Source organism: Rutidosis leptorrhynchoides, chromosome 9, assembly GCF_046630445.1.
Source record: "Rutidosis leptorrhynchoides isolate AG116_Rl617_1_P2 chromosome 9, CSIRO_AGI_Rlap_v1, whole genome shotgun sequence".
NCBI classification, from domain to species: Eukaryota; Viridiplantae; Streptophyta; class Magnoliopsida; order Asterales; family Asteraceae; genus Rutidosis; species Rutidosis leptorrhynchoides.
In genome coordinates this window covers 13,567,811-13,575,199 of record NC_092341.1, presented here as the reverse complement: position 1 = coordinate 13,575,199, position 7,389 = coordinate 13,567,811, and the positions used below count along the sequence as shown (strand labels likewise).

The window sequence follows — 7,389 nt, the reverse complement described above, 5'->3', positions numbered from 1 at the left end:
AGAAATGTTGTGGTTAAAACGTTATCTCCAAGAATTTGGAATCAAGCAAAAGGAGTACAAGGTACATTGTGACAGTCAGAGTGCTCTAGATTTGAGAAAGAACTCCATGTACCATTCTCGTACAAAACATATTGATATTCGCTATCATTGGATACGCGAGGTAATTGATCGACAACTGTTGAGACTAGTCAAGATCCATACAAAGGAGAATCCTACGGATATGTTAACAAATGTGGTGACTCGAGACAAGTTAGAGTTATGCAGAGACATAACCGGAATGTTTTGTTTAGATACGTCTGGAGGGGGAGAATTGATGATTTCCAGCCGTAATCTAGTATCTTCTAGATGTCGTGTCATCTAGATGCCTTATTCTAGTTTCTTCAAGATGTCTTCATCTCATGTGGAAGAAGAAAACTTGAAAACAATGACGGCTTGACAACTTTGAACAATTAATATGGAAGAAGCAAAATTGGAAACAATTACGGCTAGCCTCCATTTTTTGTGTTCACACCATTTCCGTTCACACATTTCCACCTCCTCAAAGCTTTCTATAAATAGAGGTGCAAACCTCCATTGTATGGCATTCAGAAAAGTATAATCACACCTAGTTAGTGTGTGTGAGTTTAAGTGTAATCATAATCAAGAGTGAATACATCCTAGATAGTGGTGAGATTCCTAGTGTGTTAATTTGAGAGTTTTTTTGTAAGAGTTTTGTAATACTCTGTAATCTATTCCTGTGAGTAATAGAGTTATTTTCTCGCAAATTTGTGTGTCTACCAACGTCCAGGTGATCCTCATATTCACAACAGTAATTAGGTTTTTGAATATATTTTTATGGTCAAAGTTGGAAAGAAAATACATCTAAAGTCAAAACGGACAATAGATTTGGGACGTATGGAGTAGATTATACATATATACTAAAGTGATGTTATTTATATATCAATGAAACAAGATTTTAAATATCAATTTTCATCTTTTTACTTTCTTATTCTTTTAAATCTTCTTTATTTTCTTTCCTCTTTATTTTGTATTAATTTAAACTCACGAATAAATTGTAGGTATCAAAATGAAATTTACTCATTTTGTGACACCAATTTGGTCAAATGGCTTATAAGTTACCCCTTTACAATACCTGGAAATCTGGAATTGGATAAGTTAGAGATCAGTAATGTGATTAAAACCGGGTAGGATCTGACCATGTAAAGTTATAAAACAATGTATAGATTATTTGAAATGTATAGATTTTAGCTAAAGCCCACTAAATATATATATATTTGGGCCAGCTAAGCTAAATAAATACACTGTAATACTGTATTTCTTTTAAAGCCCACTAAGCTAAATGAAACCCTAATTTTAGTCCTCTATATATTCCATACGATGGCCTAAAAGAATACATTAACAGCTTTATCTCCTTTGATTTTTCCGTGTTGTTACTTATATTGATTGATAATTTTGTTCAGAAAGCAACGAATTTGTATATATTTTAGTTTTTGTTTATTATTATTATTATTATTATTATTATTATTATTATTATTATTAAATAAGTGATGAGAAGGAAGAAAGCAGAGATATGTGTGTATCGTCGCTGTGCTTGTGCACTTTGATCGAAAGAAATCTCTGCAATAGAAATGTGACATGGGGAAGGTGGGCAGTTGTTCTCCATTTTTTATCAGTTGGAGTTTTCAACAATCATTTTCCCTAAATTTTTAATTAATTAACAATTAATATTTTTATAAAAAACTTTGGTTTTTTGTCATCGATTTCTGTTTAGTAAATTGCTTTCAGTTTACACGATTAACTATTACATAGCTTCAGTTTAGTTATATAGTGTTCTTATTAGTTCGATGAACAAACGCAAATATTTCAAACTTCTTTTTATGGTAGTTGTGAAGTGGAGCAATCTTTGTCTTATGTTAAGTATATCTTAGAATTTTTTTCAAGTAAAATATGTAATTCCTTGGTCTGATAAAATGTGAAAGTTAATTATACGCAACAAGTAGTATTGAAATATTCAAATTATAATATATTTAAATTTTTTAATGGTTTTTACTTAATCATAAAAAGGCTTAAAAAGGTTGTTAATTTATCAAGTTTTTTTTAAGATTTTCTGACATTTAATTTGAGAAATTATTCTACTAAAATGTTGACTTCAAAGCTAATAATATGAAAATCGGCATTTTTCCAATTTTTATAATGAAATTTTATGTTATTTTTTAATCCTCATGTATAATACAATCAGTTCTAATACATTGATGGGTGCTATATAAATTTTATATAATAAAATTTATTATATAAAAATAATAGCAAAGTTATGTTAATATGTATTTTGTTCTTAAAATTCTCAAATTTACATTTGCTTTTCAGCGTGTATTAAACTTGCCTTCCTAACCACGAAGCTTGTAGTTGTTAATATGACAAATCTTTTAAAACCCATGATTTATGAGTTTTATCATGTTCATATAATTGTTCTACATGAGTTGACCACAATGCACATGTAAAATTGATAATCTTATTCTCAATGCTCAATGTGCAATGGTAGTCGTATTAAATGTGCATTGTGGTCAATTAACGCGAAACAACTATTTGAGTATGTTAAAACTAAAGTAAGATGGGTTAAAACTAAAATCGGATGGGTCTTATAAGATTTGTCATATCAACATTTGTCTTATCAACAATCGTGAGAGTATGTTAACACGCGCTCATAAGTTATGTGAGTATGAGATTTTTATGGACAGAGTACATATTATTTTTATGGTCTATGAGATTAGTAATCAACTTTATGGACTTTTTATTGATTAAAATATTAGCACCATCAATGCCTTCAAAATTGCATAAGTGTTAATTAAGTGACATGAGGATAGAAAAATTCTATAAAATTTCGTTGTAAAAATTAGGGACTAAGTCATAACGGCGAGTTTTCATTAGACTGGCGTGTTGCTGGGTGGGGTGGGGTGTTTGATAAGTGTGCTAGTTAACCGGTAAACAATGGGGTGGAGTGTTAAGTGGCGTGTTAGGTGATGTGTTAAAATCTGATTGGAAGTTGGGTGAAATAGTGGATAAAAAATAATAAATAAATAAAAACTGACCAATCAAAAACAAGGAAAATAGGAGCACGCGGCTGAAGATTGTGTGTTGGGTTGAAGCACGCTTCGGGGATTCACCCCCAACACGCCGCACTATTGTGTGTTGGCAGGCGTGTTGGGCCAACACTTGCTGCAACACGCAGCGTTAAAGTAGGTCTTAGACTTGAAGCTAACGTTGTTGTTTTACATTTTTTATCAAGTCAAATGTTAGAAAATCTTGAAAAGTTAATCGTTATCAACGACTTTTATGATCAAGTAAAAACCATGAATACATTTAAAATGAATTCTAATATGAATATTTCAATACTGCTAGTTTTGTTTTTGAAAAGCAAGAATATTATTACTACGTATAAAACAAACAAGAAGTAAACTGGGAGCCCAAAGATGCAGCCACCTACACATCCAAACACGAAACAATTACTATTTAAACGTTTGCAAAGAGAGCAAACATGACTTTAGAAAACTATACAGTATCACAAACTTAGATACACATGAGGGTTACTCGACCAAGTGGTCCAAACTAATTTCTTCCCTTTGATTCTTTGAGATATCCATTCGAAAGCTTTATTTTGAATTTCACTTGTAGTAGGATTTACGTATTTCTATTTTAAAAAAAATTCGAGATATATTCACTATAAGACAAAGATCACACTGATTTCACAACTATTACAAAAGACTGAAGTCTTTTAGCCGGTAATGAAAAGATATACCTATATCACATTTATTAATTATTTTAGCATGTTTTTTGTTTGAATTAGATTCTTTATGTTATATAATAACAAAGTTGATTTTAGCTAATCAACATTCAAAAAATTTAAATGGAATAAAATGGACCATTAGATTAAATCTCAACTTTTAATAATGACCATGGATTGACTTGATCACTCAACATTTATCTCTCTCCTCCATTTCTTTTGTTTGATTACAAGAATACCCTCAAATCTAACCTCTCCATTTCTTTTGTTTGATTACAAGAATACCCTCAAATCTAACCTAACCGTTTCCTAAGGAAAAAATACTGGATGTAGGTTTAACTATTTATCAAAAAAATAAAAGCAGCATTCTTTCTCTGTTACCTGATTACGATACGAGATTTTTGTAATATTGGATTTCCTGACTTAAAAGCGTTGTTTCTTGATTACGATTTTATAATTAATTTCAAATATATTATAGGGTTCACGATTGTTTGAGGAATCAGACTTCAAGCTCGATCTATTCAATTAGGAATCAGAAATTAGGGTTTTCAAAGGAAAGTCGAAGCCTTCATCCATATACAATTAGGGTTCTTCAAATCAACGATTCTTTAACCCCGATAAAGAAGAAATTACAATCTGAAACAGGTTATGATATTCTTTTTACAAAATTAGGGGTTTTACAAAATATATTTTTTTACGTTATTGATTTCGTTGTATATATGTGTGTATATACATATACACACATTTATGTATTTATTCATATATATCTGTATATATTTGTAAGTTATCGACTTCAATTTCGTTTTCATTATACAAGATGTTATACAGAATGTAATAGGGTGCATCTCTTCATACAAGATGTAAGTAGGCTCCCAACCTCTCCTTAATGTGTATGTATTTGCTAAAAGTGAATCTATTTATTAGTTTTTGAAAAATTTGTTATCGAATATTGGTTCAAACACTTTTGATCTGAATGTAGGGATAAAGAACCAAACGTAAATGGAAATAAGGCAAAAAGAAGATGATCGACATCGTATCAGGCATCAGGCAGATATGACAAGTATGTTATGCATTCAAGTCCCGCATTCATTGCTGTATTGTACGAGCTTAACCAGATTACTTCTCTTATGCAGTATTGTATGATCATGTTGGTGAAAAGGGGAATGAATTAGAGAATTCTGAATTTAACAAGAAAAAAATGGATGAGCTGCAAAAAATATTCGCTAATACCCTTACGCTTGCTCATCATCTTGAGCTTGTAATTTTATACATCCGTGTAATCAATCTTTTTATAAGCACTTGTATACTCCCTGCATCTCATAGAAGTTCTCTTTATTTTCATTGTGCATCTAAAGCAGGTGTAATAAAATGAGTGTGTTGAGTAAGTAGAAAATCGAAATTGGTTGTAGGCAAAGAGGTTGGATGAAGAACCCTAACTTTCTACTTTTTCTTCAGCTATAAAAAACGGTACTGATATTTTACGATATATAATTTGTAGTGTTTTATAACATATAACATTTCATTACTTCAAACAAATATGATTAGCTGTTTGACAAAATTTAATAGTGTTGGGCAAATTTCAACACGTTTAGCAGCTTGACGCGTTTGAAGATATAACTAAACTAAATTAATAGTTATACTCAAATACATTGCATTATCCTATCAAAAAATATAGTGTAATCAGAGGAAACCTGCATCTATTTCTTTGAGATGAAAACAAGATATATCTGGTATGCATTTGAAATGTGTCCACATAAAAATGCAATCGACTTCTGGTTTTATCAACTTTATGTCAAATATGATCAATCAATAATGAAAAATTTGCACACATTTTGGTGAACCAGGTACTGTTATTATGGTCCTTACTTAAGTTTAACATAATTCTAAGCAAAATAAATGGCTATTTAGCACTTATAAGTTACAAAATAGTTCAGCAAAAAGAATAAATTTGGCAAGTTAGAAGAATGCTCATTTCAACCATAAAATTCACTAATAAAAATGCTTACCTGTTGTTATGATATTAAAGAGAAAATTTATATATTAGTGCATTATATGCCCATTGAAAATTGCTTCTAAGAAATACAATAAAGTCACACAACATACATCTTCCTTACAAATGAGTGCATTTGCACATGACTGAAAACCAATTGTATCAAAAGATTATAGGTGGCATAACGGGCGGGAGGGTAACATGTCCAAATAGGTTAGGCTCAACGTTGTGATAATATTATGAGAGTGTAGTGCAATGGGAGATGGTAGTTTTGCAGTTTCTTATTTTTATGTTTTTATGGGAATGTCATTTTCCTTTCAATAGTAGAAACAAATAATGTACGTGTACAATGTACAAACAATGTTGTATGTTATAATTGTAAAGTTACAAGTTTGACCAAATTAACTACAAATTGGTCGATCTTTGGCATTATATTTAGTTTGGGTATTCTTAATCACATTCAAATCTTTGTAGATCAAATAAGCATTTTCTATTTCTTTAAATAAATTGGTGATCTTAAATACTATGAAGGTGGCTTGCAAGGGCCAAGGTGCAAGTAAGCATTAGTTTTCCTCTCTAAATATCCATTGCAATGCTAATAACAAATCTACTGAAGATCCATCTCAGGTCATATATATATATATATATATATATATATATATATATATATATATATATATATATATATATATATATATATATATATATATATATAAAGTAGCAATTTACATTCATGTTTGACTTCTCATATTTAATGATTGTCGTGACTAGAGGTGAAAATGGAACGAGAATCTGATGGTTTTCCCATTCCTTATGTGAGCAATCTTTATATAGTTGATCCAAAGAAAGTTATTTATAATGCATCAAAGATGTTTTTTTTTTTTAGTTTTCAAATATGTGAGTGGCATGATGTTATTTACAATTTATCAAAGATGTTATTTTTTAAGTATTCAAATAGGTTATAGAAATGGTGGTTAATAAAAGGGAGTTGCACATGATACAACTTACTACACACATCAAATATAGTTGAAGCCTAGAGAAGAACGGTGCAGAATATTGCAGTTTTGAAATCTAAAAGTTGCTGAAATTGTTGTTTCTCTGATCAAGATTTCTCCATCATCTTTTGAGGATGATATACTTTTAAATGAAAAGATGTTGAACTCTTTTTCTATCTTGACTTTTAGAGATCTGTTGAATCATTGCCACTATTGAGCCCATGAAGTGTTGGTTACCATTTAGTTCAATAAACCGTGGAGATGATTCATCTCTTAATGTGCATGTAGCAGATCGTTTAGTTTGATATAATGTTAATTCACATCACTACACGAGTACACAATATTGTTCAATTTGAAGTTAAAATGTACTTTACATACGTGTTCGTTTAAGCAATTAATGCTACGAATTCATTAAACTATTGTATTGAACTTCGTATTACTTAATCGTTTGATTTAATTTACATGTTCTTTTATAGTAGGAAGTTGATCTTCATACATCACTTTTTAATCCATCTACACTTTTGTCTCACAAATTCACAGTTATACCCCTAAATTAATTTAGGGAGTTGAACTTATATTATCATTCTATAATTAAGGGTATAAAAGTAAATTAAGTGTAGATGGAT

General features: G+C 30.2%; 1 non-coding gene across 1 annotated transcript; it reads left to right on the top strand.

Moving 5' to 3' along the window:
* The first annotated feature begins 1,559 nt into the window (after positions 1 to 1,559).
* LOC139869614 (small nucleolar RNA snoR135) lies at positions 1,560 to 1,706 on the top strand. The gene has a single exon (XR_011766218.1). It is a non-coding gene; the product is annotated as a small nucleolar RNA snoR135 (small nucleolar RNA).
* The last annotated feature ends 5,683 nt before the right edge of the window (positions 1,707 to 7,389 follow it).